This window comes from Choristoneura fumiferana, chromosome 12 (assembly GCF_025370935.1).
Source record: "Choristoneura fumiferana chromosome 12, NRCan_CFum_1, whole genome shotgun sequence".
Taxonomy (NCBI): domain Eukaryota; kingdom Metazoa; phylum Arthropoda; class Insecta; order Lepidoptera; family Tortricidae; genus Choristoneura; species Choristoneura fumiferana.
The window spans coordinates 2,590,005-2,607,597 of NC_133483.1; the positions used below are offsets into that span (position 1 = coordinate 2,590,005).

At 35.5% G+C, this 17,593-nt stretch overlaps 1 protein-coding gene across 1 annotated transcript in view; it reads right to left on the reverse strand.

Annotated features, from left to right (window-relative positions):
• LOC141433106 (cardioacceleratory peptide receptor-like) overlaps positions 1 to 11,286 on the reverse strand; it is a gene marked incomplete in the record, with an annotated part of 97,894 nt that extends 86,608 nt beyond the window's left edge. Inside the window, 1 exon segment of the mRNA XM_074094947.1 lies at positions 11,067 to 11,286.
• Between the last annotated feature and the right edge of the window lie 6,307 nt (positions 11,287 to 17,593).

Genomic DNA, 17,593 nt, shown 5'->3' on the forward strand with positions numbered 1-17,593 from the left:
GTACTCGTATTACGAGATGTTTTCCTGGATGTACTTGAACACTTAACATTTATGTTAAACTTTGAAAAAGAAATGGTATTGTTTATTGGAATATGCACTAAGTGTTTATAATGCATTTTTGGACGATAATGACATTTACGAACAAGAAGAACTTCAACCCATATTTTTATTTTGTAAATTATGTGCTAGTTCCTGCTTTATAGAATGTCGTCATACAACGAATTGTAATTGTGTCGAATATGTAACTAGCTTAGGTAAATAGAATTATTTGAAATATCTATAATTTGTGATCGAGCCCGCCCATTCGTACTGCAAACCAAGAACTGGCTACAGTGCGGCTCTACCACTAACAATTAACTCAATTTCTGAGAATGACCCTAAACTGAAATACTCAATATTTACAAGTCAATTCAATCTAAGGACTGTCAAGTGCGTCATAGAATAATCGTGAGATAGACGTATGCAGTGACAAGTCCGCACTGTTTTCGTGAATTGTCAAATCAGTTAAATATACAACTTACGATTCTATGCCAGTCAGACAAGGTTTGTTGTTGCAGTCTGGATACATATTTATGAATCAAACGACGTATACAAATATTTGCCAAATTGGTGTGGTTATATGTATATGGAACCCATTCATGTATACTTATTTTTGCCTACGAGGTGGATACATTTAAATGGAATTTATTTAAGTATGCAACTTTCTGAAGCATTTTGTGATTACATAATACTGAAACAGTTTAATGAATACAATTTTTTGGTGTCAGTAATAGATACATATTTATGATGAAAATGTGTGGCTACATATTTTTCAAATTTTTTTGCGTATACATACTTTTAGACGTGACTGTACAAGCTTTGCTTAGTATGGGACTAAGACTAGGTCATTTTTGACAATAATTGCCAAATGTCCCATGATTTATTTTATTTAATCCTCATCATCAACATCATTACATCAGCTGTGTACAGTACTTTTAGACATAAGTCTCGCCCATCAGGTCAAATCCTATCCCATCCTATTCAATCTTGTATGTCTAAGGGAGCAATTCTTGTATTAATTGGTATTTATAAATTAATTAATTTATTATTATTATTACTATTTGTTTATATCAGGAATCTCGGAAACGGCTTTAACGATATCGACGAATTTTTCTATGTGGGCGCTTTCAGAGGCGACCAATTTACTTTTGGCCCCATCTCTAGAAAACGCGGAATAAGTTGTAGTGGATAATATTGAACGGGTAACCACAAAGGTCTCATCATCATCGGCCCTTAGTCCACTGCTAGATGTGTCCACAAGATTGTGTTATTCCAGTCGTCCAGCTATCTACGTGCCAAATTTCATCTAAATGCGGCCAGCCATTTTAGCGTGAAGAGGTAACCAACATATACACACACACACACACACACACACACACACATAAACTTCCGCTTTTATAATATATGTAGGAAAGTAGGATAGGATTGATACCCACGCTTTAACTCGCAGACTAGTAAGATCTCCTGCAAGCTTTTGGTATTATTAAGCTGGCCTTGTTAAGTAAAATCTAAAGTTACTTATTACCTTGAGATCCTGGGTCCTTGGGGTCCTGGCGCACAAAATTTGATTAAAGAAGTGCAAAAGCGCCTGGTCGACACTACTGGAGACCAAAAGGGCTGGCAGCTTCTCTCTCAACGAATCGCCATCGCCATTCAACGAGGGAATGCTGCCAACCTCTTGGGCACCATGCCACGGGGGCCTTTTTTAGATTTAATTTAGTAGGTATTAGGTATTAAGTTTTTAAGTTAGGAAGTTAGTTTATAGTTAAGTTTTATATGGTTATTTTTTCTTAAATTCTTGTATTTCAAGTTAAATAAACAATTCCAATCCTCAAGTTACTTATCTGTTTATTGTTTTGTCGTACAAAGCCAGAAATCAAAGCCTTGTTTTATCTATCTCTGTATTTCTTATATTTTAAGCAAGAACTTGATCCGCTTATTAGCTCAGCTCTACATTAGCTCAGACAATTTTACACAGTCAAAGAACCGTAATAGTATATAATATTATCAACTCAAAGGTAATTTTGCTTTGTAGGGTGACAATAAATAGGTCATTAACCATTTGCATAGATTATAGACAAAGGCAGACGGGGAATTAAAAAAATACTTAATTTATAAAAAAGCGACAAAACTCCTTGATATAGTAACGTAAAGTAAGATAAGGATTTTTTTTTTACAACTAGGTTAACATGAGCAACAAGCGATTAGAAATTAAGAATAGTTTTTATTTTTGGGCATTTTTAGATTATTTTATGTTTTTAGGACAAGCACTGGCTAGGCATTAACAGTAGCTTTATGTATTTTTTTTATTTTTTTTTGTTCAATATTTTTTCATTTTAGTTTTTTTTACCTAAAACTCGTCATCAAACCCTAACACATAATTTTTATAAATGAACAGTTCATAAAACTAATGATTCTGAATAAGAAAAATCAAAAATAATCTCATTTAAAAAAATATTAATAAAGGTACAAAGTGAAAATGCCCTTACAAATAAGTTGCTGTATGAACTTTAAATTGAAAATGCTCTACTTACATAAATAAGATGCTATATGAGGATGAACACAATCAAAATGCATCTCCAGCTCCTAATTGTCGAACTAGTCAGTGATTCTTCATAAAGTGAGGATGGAAGTCGCTTTGATGTCTATTTTCTGTATAATGAATGACGACGCAAATAGCTCACGGAGGCTGGGGACATATGTCAGAAATAGCCCATCTATGTTTTTGTCTCTAATCTATGATCATTGGGCATAAAGACTGACATTTGGGCGCTGGCGGCATTCAACGGTGAAATGTCAAGCGTGAAATTAATTAGCCCTGTCTAATGATGTTGCGGTGACTTGTTGGATTGTGCTAAGAAATCTATGATGTCAGCAAACAGTTTAGTAATTAATAGCACGTCAGTTAATCACTACTTTGATGCAAGATGTTTTAAATTCAGGCTGAAATATCGCCGCAGATGGTTGCTTGAATGTTTTTCATAGGAATTTTTGATTCAAATTCAGCCTTTGCCGAAGTTCTCAATTTGAAATCAATGAATGAAAATAAATCACAGCAGTGTTAGTTAAAGTAAGGTAACCAGCTGCTGATAATCTAGATTATTTTAAAGCGTCATTTATAGAGTCATTTATAAAAAAATCCAAAAACTGAATGAACACGAAAAAATACACATAATCATCAAACCTGCTCACAAAAATTCTCAAGAATCGGCTGAAAAATGGGACATGTGGAGAAAAATGATTGTAGAACAGGCTTGTGAAAAGCATTCTTGTCACAGCTAAAATGGAGAAATGGCATTTTGACTAATCGATGATGATATAGTTATTTGGAATAAGTGCAGTTCTGCAATGCCTTGCATTGGTTGTTACTATCGTGCTATAATTTTTTATTGAAAAATAAATGCATACGTGGCTGGCGCATACACGTATCTGTCTCGTACGTGTAAGATTGTAAGTTCACTGATACCCACAAAACAACAATGTCAACACTCACCGTTATTTCAAGATATGACAAACATCCTAATAAAATATCACACACACCAAACTTTGTCATAAATCGCGTGAGCAAGTGAATGTTACTCGTATATCTCCGTGATCTCAAAACGTGCGATCAGTGCATCAATGTCACGCGACTCGGTCATTAGAAGCCCTAAAACTATTTATCTTTCTCGAAATTTAGATCGCTTCCCCCTTAAGGTCCAAAGGATGGAGGCTTATGCAAAACGTTGGTAAAAGATATAAAATAGAAGCAAGAACTACTTGTGATCATTTTGATTGCAATATAACACAGAAGCAAAAGAAAGAAAATTTTCTAAGTGTGAGTTGGTCTCGCGCATCTAGAGTTCAGTGCAAATTTGTAGGTATGTCAAAATTCACGCTAAAAACGGTAAGACCGCTTTACACGATTTTAGCAGAGCCCTGTTTCTCAGCAAAATGTTGGCAATGTGGGGCATTTTATATTGGTTGATTAGGTATCTCTTTAATTAATAATGTAGTTTTATTTAACAAGCTTTTATTAACTTGGATTGTATGTATGTATGTTATAATGTTTAGTTTTGACGGCAGTATATTTATAGTATAATATGACTAAACTTGGTTTTGTAACAGAAACGCTACAAGAAACTTGAAAATTAGTATTTTCTTCTAGAAATAATCACAATTTGCATATTGCTACTTATTATACATACATAAAATGAAATATTATACATACACAAGTGCTTACATTTCAGCGACATTTTTAGAAGCTTTTCTTTAGCTTGCCCTGTTTGTTTATTTATTGTTTGTTTGTGTCAAATCTTGGAAGCTAAATTTTACCCACTTCAGGTGGTCCGATCGACTTGAAATTTGGCATACTTATATAAATTTGGTGACAATACAATCTGGTAGTGACATCTTGGTGGTCCTGCCAGGATCGTCTCTGCAAGAGGGAACCCCTCAATGGTTAATAGTACCGACTTGAAATTTGGTACACAGATAGTTTAGATGACAATGCAAGACAGTCAACAAAAAGTACATTCGGCAAAAAAAACTTGTTTTAAAAATGTTTTTTTTAACAAAAACTTATTATAAGCATTATATTTATTTGCAGTGTAATAAGCTGAAATTTTACACGCATGTATAAATCCGAAGACAATGCAATATTATTAAAAAATGGAGTTGATCTGATGATAAAGCTACTGTGATAAACGAGACGTGACCGCATAGAGACCAAAGTTCGTCTTGACGAGTACTTAAGTAACCAGGGGCATAAAGTACGGTCAACAAAAAAAAACTTACATTAGAAGAATTTTAAGAAAAACTTTTACTGAACTGTTTACGGAACCTCGCATGTACGAGTCCGACTCGCACTTGACCATTTATTTTTTATTTTGTTTGCGACAGTTAGCCGGACATTTCCTACCAAATTGGAGAAAATAATTTTAAGGCTTATTTGGGCAAAAGCTATCGTAATCAGTGAACCTTTTCATTATTTGTGATCGCGACGTACAAAATAAGTCAGGATATTATCTGCTTGTTGTTGCCAAGCCCGCTACTATCAGATTGAAACGCTTTGAAATATTTGTCTGGGGCATAATAAGTGGTATTTCATTTTAAAGACTAGCCAAGTTCGCTGGAGTACCAAAGAAGGTTACCCAAATGGATCCAGGGAACAAATAGTCACGAAAAGTGTTTCGAGTGGTCTAAGTTAAGTTTTTTAAATAAAAAAAAATTATATTGCGTGAGGTTCGTTTCTCAAAAATAACGCGGGACTTTTCTAGATAACTTTATTGCTCGACCATTTGTCTGTATCAATGAACACAGCAAGTAATTCAGGAATATCTAAAGTATTAATTTGGCAGGCAACAAGATTCCAACAGCATAGGTAAAGAAAACTTTTAAAATATGTTAAAACAGGCTCAATGGGCTTATACTGTAAGCCTGTAAATGCTAATCCATACTAATATTATAAATACGAAAGTGTGTGCGTTTGTATGTTTGTCCATCTTTCACGTCGAAACAGAGCGATGGATCGACGTGATTTTTGGCATAGAGATAGTTTATGGGCCAGAGAGTGACAAAGGCTACTTTTTATCCCTGAAAATGCACAGTTCCCGAGGGAACAGTGCGCCATAACCGAATTCCACGCGGGCGAAGCCGCGGGCAAAGCTAGTTATTAATAAATAAATAAATAAATCCTACAAATATTGTAAATGTGAAAGTTTGTGAAGATGTTTGGAGCTTTGGATGTTTGTTGCTTAATCACGTCTAAACCTAAAGATGAGTTGAGAAGGACTATCAAGGGGCTTAAAGATAAAAAGTCATGTGGTTATGATGAAATCTCTTCCAGTGTTATAAAGTATATCGCTGACTCAATATTAGAACCCCTCCTGTACTTAATTAATCTTTCTTTGACTGAGGGAAAATTCCCAACTAGGTTAAAGAAAGCTAATATAAAGCCAATACTTAAACAGGGTGACGAATTATGTGTTAATAATTACAGGCCAATTGCTCTCTTAACAATTTTCTCTAAAATTTTTGAAAAGATTATGGCAAATCGCCTATACTCTTATTTGATTGCAAACAAAATCTTAGCTCCTGAGCAATTTGGTTTCCAGAGGGGTGTATCTACTGCTGATGCATTATTTGAACTGTCCGATTACGTCTATGGTGCACTGAATCGACAAGAAAATGTTGTGGCCATTCTTTTGGATTTATCTAAGGCGTTCGATCATGTTGACCATGGCATAATGCTCGATATTTTGAATCGCTATGGCGTAAGAGGTATTTCAAACAAATGGTTTGAATCATACCTGAGACAACGGGAGCAATGTGTCTTAGTGTCAACCTTAAATCACAAATGTCGCACAATGTCTAGTATTAAATCTGACATCTCATGCATGGAATCTGGTGTGCCCCAGGGGAGCATACTGGACCCATTTTATTTCTCTTGTATGTGAATTACCTACCAGAGCTATTGCCCAGCAAAATAATTATGTTCGCTGATGATATATCCATGTTATTTAAATTTAAGAGAAACGAAGTTGAAGACCTTAATAATTTAATTACAAATAACTTGTCCATTGTTGTAAATTGGTTAAGTACGCTTAATCTAACCGCAAACATAAATAAAACTAAGTGTCTCCATTTTAGAAATATTAGGACTAATAGTGTAAGGCTAGATATAAAATCAAATAACTTGTCGGTTCTGGCTGTAAATGAAGCTAAATTTTTGGGTGTTTATGTAGATGAAAACTTAAACTGGAAAAAGCATGTAGATTTTCTCTGTGGCAAACTCAGTAGTTTCACTTTTGCTCTGAAGCGCTTAAAAAACCTTTCTTCTGTAAAAGCGGCCTTACAGGCGTATCACGCGTTTTTCAAATCACACATTCTCTATGGATTGGCGGTATGGGGCAGTTGTACTGAAGTCCATCGGCTGTTTAAATTGCAAAAGAGATGTGTGCGTATTTTAAATGGCATCCAGTCAAACCGAGAGTCATGCAGAGCATCTTTTAAAAAAACTAGGTTTGCCCACAATTCCAGCACTGTATGTTATAGAGCTCTGCAAACTAGTCTTTCGAAATGCAAATAAATTTCCTCCAAAAAACAATTTTAATAGCATCAGACTTAATTTGAGGTTTGCTTACGATGTCCGGGCCCCTGTTGCTACGACAACCATCTACCAGCGCAGCGCTACTTACGTGGCTGCAAAAGTGTATAACACATTGCCTGTAGAAATTAAGTCACTCAAACACACAAATTTTTTGCCAGCTCTGAAAAAGTTTGTTATCGAGTTATGTCCCTATAGCTTAAATGAATATTATAATTTTAACTGTTAGTTATTAAGTGAAATGTATCTAGCTACACCCACTGGGTAAAATTATATTGATTCTACCTGTATTGCATAACATCAGCATGTACCTTATACATATAATTTATGGCTTTATTAAATAAATAAAAAAAAAAAAAAAAAACCTGCAGGTAGAAATTCAGTATAGATTCAATACAGATAGTTTGAGTCCCGGGAAAGGACATGGGATAGTTTTATCCCGGAAAATTGCACAGTTCCCGCGGGATCGCGAGAAACGAATACTACGCGAATGGAGTAGCGGGCAACATCTAGTAATAAATAAATATCTGAGTTTTTCGGAATTTACGTTACGAAGCTTGAAGCTGAAGGAAAATATTGAGAGGAAATCTACACACCCCTGCAAAGAAGTTTAATGATGTGTGAAATTTCCAATGCCCAGGGTGATCGCGTGGGACCCATGGCCTCTCATTCTAAGTGGAGATCTGCGTATATTAAAATATTTATATTTGGAACTACAAACTATAATTGTAGCTATTTCTAAAAACGTAAGTAAATATATCGGTTGGAAGGATTTAAGTTTTGAAAAAACAAAGTTATATTTGTTTTTCAGTCCAGTTTAGTTTTTCGCTAAAGCAATGTTTGATGTTTTCGTTATTTTTGAATGTTTTTATATTGTTAGGCTCGGACACCTCAGTGCGCGAGTTTAAAGCGCGTTTGGGTTACGAGACTTATACCATACAATACAATGACTCTTTATTAACACCACAACAATACGAGTAGTAACCAGTACGGAAAACATTACAGAGGTAGGTACATGGAGAAAAATGTAAAAATTAGCAATCACAATAACGTTTTGGCTGATTAAATATAAATTACTTCATCCCAGCCTATATAAGTCCCACTGCAGGGCACAGGCCTCCCCTCAGAATGAGAGGGCTTGGGCAGTAGTTCCCATGCGGGCCCAGTGCGGATTGGGAACTTCACACACACCATTGAATTGCTTCGCAGGTTTGTGCAGGTTTCCTCACGATGTTTTCCTTCACCGTAAAGCTCGTGGTAAATTTCAAATGTAATTCCGCACATGAATTTCGAAAAACTCAGAGGTGCGAGCCGGGGTTTGAACCCATGATCCTCTGCTTGAGAGGCCATGTCAAACCACTCTGCCACCACGGCTTCAAATATAAATTACTTATTTAAACTTTTTTTGCGATTACGTTGTCATGCGTCTCTTGAGTTACCTATACTTGAAACGTTTTGGTAATTAACTAAATGTAAACAAACTTGAGCTGCCAGATTTGGTACATTCAAGGATTTCAAACATATTGCTTATCTATCATTGTAATTCAAACTAGAGTACTGTATTTCAATATAGAAATGTATATGTTTAGATTTTAATGGAGGAATTTCTATTGACGTTGTTTTGTTTGCATTTAGTTAAGTACCTATCCAAACCAAGTATAATAAAAGTATTAAAAAAAAAAACTGTTTATTTCATAACAATTTTACAATTAGTTACATGATATTGCTAGCTAATCTTTATTTTTAAAGGCTCTAGTTGCTAGGCTATGAGTTGCCCTTAATAAGTAAAACCTTAATTATGTTTTTATGTTCTTAGGATTGCTTGTTATTTTATCAATTGTAGCCCTAGGAAAATCATTTAGTATTTGAGGAAGGTTGTGACCAGATCCTTTTACCATAAATATTTCGACATTTTGGAATGATGAAGTGATTATACTATTATCTAGGCTTCGGAGTCTTTTTTAATTCCCCCAGTCTGTCCTTATATTCAAAAACTATGGCTAATTTGAAGCCGTGGTGGCCTAGTGGTTTGACCTATCGCCTCTCAAGCAGAGGGTCGTGGGTTCGAACCCCGGCTCGCACCTCTGAATTTTTCGAAATTCATGTGCGGAATTACATTTGAAATTTACCACGATCTTTGCGGTGAAGGAAAACATCGTGAGGAAACCTGCACAAACCTGCGAAGCGATTCAATGGTGCGTGCGAAGTTCCCGATCCGCACCGCCTGTGGTGGGAACTATGGCCCAAGCCCTCTTGTTCTGAGAGGAGGCCTGTGCCCAGCAGTGGGACGTATATAGTATTTGATAAAGTCAAATTAGCCATCATGGCTGATGATTCTACAGTGCTGAAACAATTTTTCATAATTGTTTCTATATTTAAGTTTAATTTTAAGTGGTACAATGGTTTTCAGTATTCTTACTCGTATATTATATATTTTATGTAAATAAGTTTTATATGTCCTGCCATAACTAGAAATGCCATAATTAATAATAGAGTCTACCATGTATAGAAGTCGCAAGGTATAATATGGCATTTTATGTTTTAATATGCTACTTTATGTTTTATTATGCTTTACTTTATTATTGGGAATTAATTAATAACCTGTGGCAACTTTGTTGGTTAATGTTTGATGTCATTGTTTACAATGTAAGTTTTATTGTACCGTTTGTGCCCAAATACATAAACAAATAAATAAATAAACTAATATTACAAAGAATGGCTCTTAATTTGTTGCATATGTGTTCGTTATGAGGGCCCCAGTTGAATTTATTATCAATTTTTAAGCCTAGGTATGTATGGCTAGTAACAGTCTCTAGTGGTTAATTGCAGCATGCTTGAGCGGCATGCAGACATGAATGGTTATGGGCCACCACTGGAGGGACTGTATTGAGTCGGATGTACGGCGAGCAGACATGAATTACTTTAGTTTTTTGGTAATTAATTGATAGCCCAACATCATGTGCCCACATGCACAGTACATCAAATTCAGCCTGAAGTTTACCTGCTTCTTTTATTTAATGGGATACAAATCCACTAAAAGTTAGGAGTTGTGACAGTTTTACGGCAATTCCTTCAGCTCATGTGTAACAATATTATAAACATTTCTCTAACAAAGTGTATCACTGAAGGCTTCGTAGTTACGGGACCGAATAACATACAATCAAAAGTTGATTGACCCCTAATATTACCGAATTGTAGTTGTCACCTTGATTTAATCAAATAAAACCTTTTTTTGTAATAAATGTAATTCTAAATCCAATTCGTTGCTAATGCCCGTGATAAAAAGTCTAATGTTCGATTCTGTCTACCTCATACTTAACGATCAAAGTTTTAAGCCATGGTGCGATTGATGGTGACAAAATGGTTTTCCGCTTTTCCCTTAATACTTGGAAATGACGCATGTTTCTTAATTTCTTTTTTTTATGGAAGAAAATTTTAACGAACTTATCCTTTTCAAGCTTAATGTTTTGAAGTTTCCAATTAATTCAAAATAATACACTGATGATGTACCTACACATAAGAAGGTATAAATATTCAAAATAAATAAGCACAGGAAGATCACCCAGTTTTAATTTTTTATTTTAGAAAATAGTATTTAATTATGAATGTGATCCTAATACAAGAAATCTTTGTATAAAAAAATCTTCCTTTATCGTTTAACTTAAACCAGGTTTAACGAGTAAATGGTAATTTGATTAATTCATCATGTGTTTCTAAAGTTGTACAAAATGTAAATACAATTGTACATAAAAATCATATTTATGTAACAATATTCGAGAATAAAAATAATGATGACTTGTAAAACTTTTTTTTTTCTATGTTAAATGATAGTTATTTGTATGAAAACAGCTGTTAAAACCATAAAACAAGGTGCTCTCTCAAACTAAACAAACCTAGGTTCTTTAGCAGCATAACAATAATAACTTAAGCAGTTACTCACTTCAGGCAGAACTTTTTTAATCTTCCCTCCGTTCGCACAAGAAAGTTTCACTTAGTTACAACATTATCACACTGATCCGTATACTTACAAAGTCACTTACAAACTCATTAATAATTCGGCCATCTTTTTTCCGAATGCGTTATAATTTGAAATCATTCGAACGTTCGAATTCGAAAGGAAACACGACCGGGAGCGTAGCGTTAGGAGCGCCTCGCTTGAAAGCTGGTCGTGGGAATACTGGCTGAAAAGTCGCCGCCCTACGCTAGTCTCTGTACGCGTTGTTCGTAACGCAACTAATAACGTTACGTTAAAAGTGTTAAGATCAAGTATATCAGAGGAATTGACGACAACGTGCCGCTCTTAGTGTTGGTTTTATGTGAAAAATTGCTTTTGAAAAGTGGTTATGGTTATACAGGTTGCTTGGAATTTTAGGTACTTTTTGTACCGATAGGTAAACAATAATAAAACTAGGAATGGTTTTGTTAAATTACACGCTATGAAATAAGATTTATTTTTAATTGATATTTTAGTTAAACTTAGTATAGTGAAGTTAAAGCGTTAATACGTAATATTTTCATAAATGTTGACAGAGATGAAAGGGATGGCAAAGCTTCCGGTAATCTGAGAAAAAATGTGACGGTTACAAAATAACAAAGAGAAAGCGGCCACAGCTCGTGTAGTTCCTTAATGTTCATTTTATCCAAAAAGTTGTCAAAGAATTTCCAAATCATTAAAAAAATCCTATATAGTTTAAGCCACTGTAGTGCAAAAAAAGTTGTACTTCTTTTTATGTGGTTATCTGTGTGTGCAAAAAAAAATAAAACACGAAATAAAGATAGTAGAAAGTAAATGTATGTTATCCAAAATTTAACGCGAGCGAAGCCGCGGGCAAAAGCTAGTTTATACTATAACTGCACCATTAAAGCGGTCAAAGAGAAAACAATGCAAACAAATCGGCGTGAATATGAAACAGTCACATTATTAAAATGTTAAGTAAAGTGAAAATTTCCGCGTTAAGACTGCTTTTCCACCAAAGATGTGAGAGGATGCGTTGCGAGGGATGTGTTTCTCATAAACCAATAGAAATACTTCACTAACCTATCCTTGCTCCGAACAGCACTAGTGCAGGGATTGGGAAACTGCGGCCCGCGACCATCAAACAAAAATCAAGAGAAGATTTCGTATTGTTAGAAATTTCATTCTCATTGGCAATGGACATGCAGTTTGCATACAACAATCACGCATTGTTGCACGAGGGCAGGCGGGATGAGCGATTACGAAAATATTGCATAATAAATAAGTGTTTCAGAAAATACATATCAATATTTTTATTTCAGTAAATAACAGCCAAAAATGCAACAACTTGGCCCGCCATATATTTAGTTAGTAGAATATTGGAACACGAAGGAAAAAGTTTCCCCAGATTCCCAGCGCTGGTCTTATTTTTCTGGTTTTTCTGTGCATTTATATTTCAGTTTGTATTTTCGATATAGGTTTTACGGGATGACCGTTAAAGTAACAAAAAATTTGGAATTGAAATAAAAAATACAAAAAGATTTCAAAAAAATCTATCTTAATTTGATTGCTTAATAACGATATCTCTTGTCCGGGTGAGCGGTTAGTTCCAATGGAGTGCCGAAATGTTTCTCGATGAGGGCTACGGCATAGATGTCGCTAGTGTCGCTGCTTAAGGGGCTAAATAAGAAACAACACAAGCTGAGATATGAAGTGCATAGGAGAAATTCGTGTCTGTATCGTTGTCCAGCGGTGGTGTAGCGGTATAGCACACGGCACGGAATGCCGAGGACCTGGGTTCCATTCCCAGCGCTGGTCTTAACTTTCTGGTTTTTCTGTGCATTTATATTTCAGTTTGTATTTTCGATAAAAGTTTCCCCATCCCTGCACTAGTGGAAACAGCTGAGCGGAGCGAGGCGAGGTAAATGAAGTGTTTCTATTGGTTAAAAAAAAAAACATATTCCTCGCAACACATCCTCGCACATCTCAGATGGAAACACAGCCTAAGCTAGCTCAAAGTTGGATAGGGAACTGTTTCAAACTTTTATTGAAAATAGGAATTGAGTTTAAAAGTGAATAAATACTGAGCTATTTTAATTAAAAGTGTTAGTTTATATCGGCATTTATAAATTAAAATGGTCGCATGGAACTTTTTTCTTTGCAAATGCCTTTTTCTAAACAAAACTTTGCTAAAAAGGCTAAATTTCATGTTAATTTTCGTGAAATTTCATCACGATTGGTTGATTACTTTAAACGTGATAGCGTAACAGGCAAACATAATATAAGTAAGGTGTTACAGAACACCCCTGGTGAAGCAAAAGACGGGGTTTAATATAAAAAATGTTACTGAATCAAGATACTGAGCGTAGGGGTCTGCAACGTATCTGCAATTCGTGCTACGTATGTCCATAGGCAGCCCCTCGCTACAATAACGTATCTCGAACTGTGTAGCTTGCTTGTACAAAAATGCAAGTTAGTTTTTATTACATAAAAAGAAAATTGCATCGCCCGAAGTAAAAGAATTTTCCACAACTAACGAACTAAAAATACTACGGGTCAGAGCAAAGCAACAGCTTAAGGAAACAATTCCCCCACAATCCCTGCGGCACAGTATAAATACCGTAACTGATCTATGAAGAACATGAAATTACTACTAGAACAAACTCCCGAACACCACACAAAATCTCTCCCGGAGTAATTTATAGAAGAGAATGACAACGTGAGATCCTGACGATGGGGTAGTTTGGTGTACTGTTCTGTTTCTATGAAGATGAGCACTGGTTTAGTTCGAAACGCGTCAGTGTAGTGTGGTGGTGGTGGTAGATGGGTTTGTGTGATTTGTGTATGTTCTAATAGTGTGGCCACCTCCATGAACCTGCATGAACACTTTTTCCATAAACTTAGCTATCATAAGGTCGCGGGTGCGCAAAGAAATTCTTTTAGTTCACTAGCAATTATAATACTAGTCTATACTGTGCGCGGGGCAAAGCTTTGTCTTTATCACCCGTAATTGAGCCAAGATCCAATCAGGTGCTGTCGCCGGCCGGCTTCAATTAGCGTCAAATCTGAATATCTGCGAGCGGCAGATGTTTTGTTAATCACGACTATTAATCGAATTTGAGACACCCTGTTCTTGCGATGAATTTCCTTTGCCGTAATACTTAAAGAGATCGTGTAAAAAACACCGTTTTTGAATAAAAATTAAAAAAATGTATTTTATCCAACAGTTGTATAACAGGGTTCAAAAAAGGCGAGTGCGTGAGTTACGTGAGCTTTAGCGAACATCGTAAGAAAAAGACGCCACGAGCTTTTTATGACTTACTTATACAACATTGCATACAATACTTTTTCATCGACTGGGTACTTATTAATTACAATACAAAATTAGAGAAATCGTAAACTTTAGTAAAAAGTATAGCAAACGCAAACAGAAGGTAAACACCAATAAACAAGTGAGAATATGAAAATTTGTCTAAGTTAAATTTTGTTTTTGATTAACGTTTACTTGCCTGTCACGATGTTAAAAATACGCGTTACTTATGTTGGCAGGCTCCGGATTATGTTTGGAAAGTTTTTATTGTGTATAAAAACCATATAAAATATGTAACTGGCTGCACCTTAGCCTGTCCAAACGTACACAATTAAGAAAAAAAAAATGGTTGCAGTATCGTTTTGGCAACATTACGATACAGTGCTGTTATAGGGAATAGACAATATAGACTTTTCCAGAATCTTGTTATGTATGCTGTTATTTTACTGTTCGTGATAAAGTAAATCACAGATTACAGTATAGGAGTAGAAAAAGAGTTACTTGAGTGCGTTCACGACGATGACACTTGCCGCACTCAACCACGCACTCGCGTCTGAAAAAGATCTTCCGAAAGAACCGTTCCTGTCTTCTAATCGCTAGTTGAACCTCTTAAGCCCTCTCAAGCAGAGGTTTGTGGGTTCAAACCCCGGCTCGCACCTCTGAGTTTTCGAAATTCATGTGCGGAATTACATTTGAAATTTACCACGAGCTTTGCGGTGAAGGAAAACATCGTGAGGAAACCTGCGAAGCAATTCAATGGTGCGTGTGAAGTTCCCAATCCGCACTGGGCCCGCGTGGGAACTATGGCCCAAGCCCGCTTGTTCTGAGAGGAAGCTTCTGCCCTGCAGTGGGACGTATATATGCTGGGCTGATGATGATGATAATTAATACAAACTTACCGTATTTAATTTTAATTATAATATTTTGACTTGACTTGATATTTCATTTACTCGTGAAAAATAATAACAGGTGTACTTCCATCCAATGCTTTTATGTAGAGCTCTGCTTATACATAACATAACATAAAGGAGCTTATAAAACTTATAATAATACATATTCGGAATTAAATATATTCAAACTTTTTCTTAATAGGTTTAATATTGTTTTGTCCAAATACTAGTCTTTATTTTGTTGATTTATTTCGGATTCCTATTATTTAATCGCCCATCTTTTTTTCTTTGTTTTCTGTTTTTTTTTTTTTACGTATTGCTCTACTGTATAAATTAACAGTAGCATATTTGCAGGCCAATGTTTAAATTAACTTTTATTTACCAACCATTAAAATTTAAATACCATAATTACTAAGGTATGTAATGTTAACGGGGAAGACAACTTTTCAAAGTTGCAAATTTTATACTTAGATAATGTCAAATTTGTACCGAACCCTCGGTGCACCAGTGTGGCTCACACTTGGCCGTTTTTTATAGGTGTGCTTTAGTAAACCTAATTATCAAACATTTTATGCGATAAACATGTTCAACCAAATGCCATTTTACCCTTGATATATATGACCAATATAGAATGTACCTAGCTAGCTCAAAAGAAAGACATATAATTAGAATAGACCCACGTCTACTACCCTGTTATGCGCGTTTCCTATCTCACAAGAAAAAATGTTTATTTAATATCGATTTACTCCATAAACCACCGCCTGAATAGCCCGTGAAAGGCAGTATTAAGTATTCATTGCCTGCTCATAATGTTTAAATTATTCATGTAAATCACTTTCATCATACTCCGCTCCCACATACTTATATTTTTTTGCTAAAAATGTTTAATGTTGTAGTTAATCTCTACAAAATGTTGACTAAGTAAATATTAAGCAGTGTAGTAAATAGATCGAAAATATTATCGATATTATTGATAGAAGTGTTCCAAAAAATTCGAGCTTGTATTACCAAAAATTAAAAGTCTTGTAGGTATTTTTGAAACTTGTCTGATGGAAAAGGCTTGTGAAGGAGGGTTTGTGTTGTTTTTACTTTAATAAGCCTAGTCTACAGTTGAACAATATTATGGCCGTGTCTTAATACTTAAATAGGCTACAGTTTTTTTTAAAAGCTCGAACCTTTTAAAGTACCTACTGTAAGTTCTACATAGATATTTTATCTATATATTTGTAATTTGCTTGATTTTGCTAGCTATCATGAAGATAATATTAATTATTATACTTTCTTTTGAATAGGTAGATGACTTTGTGCCAAATTTCTTGCGACGCATTCTTTTTGACAATGATGGTCTTTCCGAAAACGCTTGTAGTATAAAAAGTGACATGTATGCCCTTGATTGAGTACTATCGATAGTTTGATATTTTGCTGCAACACTATAAAATAATATGGCGGCTGCTCCTCTCTTATTTCAGGTTATGTTTTACATCCGCCCACTATCAAGCGTGGGACTGAGGAGCTCACTGCATAAATCAGTAATAACCCTCGTTTGCAATTTGAGGACTTAATTGTTGACACTGTTAGATGGGTCATAAATCCCACTAATATTATAAATGCGAAAGTTTGTAAGTCTGTTCGTTTGTAACCTTATCACGTCTAAACCGCTGAACCGATTTATATGAAATTCGGTATACTTACAGATAGTTTGAGTCCTCGAGAAGGACATAAGTATAATTTTTAAAATTGCATAGTTCCCGCGGGATAGCGATAAACGAATTCTACGCAGACAGAGTCGCGGGCAACAACTGGTTTATTATAATCTGTTTTATCGTACCTATTCATCATCATCATCATTTTACCTTTCCTGTAGCAAAATACAGCATTGATTCAGGTATGTTTACCAAGGTCAATTTTGAAACGAAAGCCGATAAACTTGATTTATTTTCCTTGTAGAGTAACCACCCAAGACCGCTGGACAGTCGAAACGTCTGGCCAACATCCTCAGAGCTTTTTCACATTATCCGATCCGATATCGGTATCGGACGACGATACGATATCGGGGCAAGTAAAATGTATGAAATATGTACCTGTCTTTCACATTGTCCGGCTCGCGGATATCAGAGCCGACACCGATATGTTCACGTAACCATTGGACGCCCATGGGCTGTCGGAAGATAAAGTTTGTATGTGTGCTATGCGTGTACCTATCTAAATTGTCTTTAGCCCGATGCGTGGCGGCCATTTTGAGCCGGCCGTATCCGTCCGATACCGATATCGGATCGGATAATATGAAAACGCTCTCAGGATGCGGTTAACAC